The following is a 1,906-nucleotide window of genomic DNA, read 5'->3' on the forward strand; positions in this document are numbered from 1 at the left end:
CTAAGTATGTTCAGGGCTAAAATCTTAGAAAGTACTCATTTAGAAATCATGCAATTACCTTTTCATGACCAACATTTAGCAAAACACCAAAATATTTTCTAAAAATTTTAAGCAAAACTTAATTTGATACTTAAAAACTTTAGGGATTCAAGGCCTTGTTTTTACCCTTAAAATGGTACAAAATATTAATATATTCGCCAACATGAATAGCACTGAATGTATCAAACAGCAGGACTTACAGAACAGCAAAAGCCACTTTCAGCCTTCCCTGGCATAAATGAACGTTTCTCCTTTCTATTTTGTTGTTCAGCTCCAGTTTAAATGATATACAATTGATGCACCTCGCACGCTCTCTAACAGAGAGAATTAAACTGTTATAGAGCAAGTCTGTCAGGGCAAAAAAGGATGTAGCACACCCTGATAAATGCATGCCCTTGTTCATTTCTAATAATTCCAGAGGCTGATGAATTCTATTGCCAAGGGATTTTGGTATGTAAATCTCCCTGACTAAAGCTTTGCTGAATTTTATAAGAACAGAGTGTTGTCTTTGTGTTACTAAACACAATAGTTAGTGGGTCTTGTGACCTTACTCTCTAGGGATTGGATCTTTAAAAAAATGTAATGAAGAAAAGCTCCACAATGCACTGTGGAGTATAAATGAGACCCTAGAGATTCCTAAACCAATCTAGGAGTTTACAATAAAAATTTGCAAATGCAAAAGAAATTTTGACAGAGCATGAATAGATGATGACTGGGTATGGATATAAAAGGAGTGGAGTTTCCTAGTGAAGTTTTCATTCATGTGGTAAAGTGCTGGAGGTGACAGTTCACCAGCTACATGCTGTCTTATGAGGAGATTGCCTTGGCCTTAATAGAGTAGTTAGGGTAGGTCAGGGGATGGCAATAGCTGATTGCTTAAAGGAGTTAATGCAGCAAATGGGTAAGGTCATTCAGGCATGTTTGTTGGGCTATTTCTAAAGGAAGATATAGGATGAGTGACTAATTTCTTTGTGCCACTCTTCCCCTTCATCTCATAGTTTGAGCTTGTTCATTCCTGAACAAATATTGCAGCTTCAGTGCAAATTAATCTCTCCGTGGCTGCTCAGACACTGGCAGTGTGTCCTCCTTTGGGTTTCCCTTTCCCAACGGGAGCAAGTCTAACCAGTATTGACTTGCAGACACCAAATCTTGAAAGTTGAAGCCGAGTCTTTAAATCTGCAAGTTGAAGCCGAGTCTTTAAATTTGAAAGCTGAAGGTTGTTCACTTCATAAAATCTAGATTAAATGCTCAAAGAATGTGCAATCACTGTAAGCTAAAACTTCAGCTCTTTCTTATTTAACATTAGGAAACTTGTGTGCCTTTTACAGAATGATTACAATTTGTCTAGCACTTTTTTTTTTCCTTGCTTTTTTTTTCTTTTCCCTCTCTGTGTCTTTCTGAATAAAGGAATTTGGGAGATTGGCAGAGCTGGTGAGCTCTTTGACAGGAGAAGGAAGAGTCCTAGTCAGAGGTAGAAGGAGGTGTTGCTGGAGAATCTATTTGCAGACGATTTTTAACTCACAGGTTATGAGAGGTATCTACTCCTGTTACTCCTGTTCCACTTCTTATAGGTAGTGATTTTAAAAGGCTTGAAACCAGCAATTTTTTTTTCCTGCAGCCTAGGCCAGAAGAGATAGTGAGCTAAACTCCTTTCTGACCCAGGAACTACTCTGAACTCGATACTGGCTTAGATGTAAATGAAAACACTCTCAAATAGCACACTTTTGCATAAAACAAATGCACATTCTGTGAAAGTGTTGCAAAGTGTAATTCATTTGTCTAACCGACAGTGGATTTGTCCTTTTCTGCTCTTAAAAGTCCATCAGTAACTAACGGAGTGTAAGCAGAAGAAGAAAAGGATTCTTCA

This window comes from Nipponia nippon, unplaced genomic scaffold, assembly GCF_047370975.1.
Source record: "Nipponia nippon isolate SJK-2023a ecotype South Korea unplaced genomic scaffold, ASM4737097v1 scaffold_2, whole genome shotgun sequence".
Taxonomy (NCBI): domain Eukaryota; kingdom Metazoa; phylum Chordata; class Aves; order Pelecaniformes; family Threskiornithidae; genus Nipponia; species Nipponia nippon.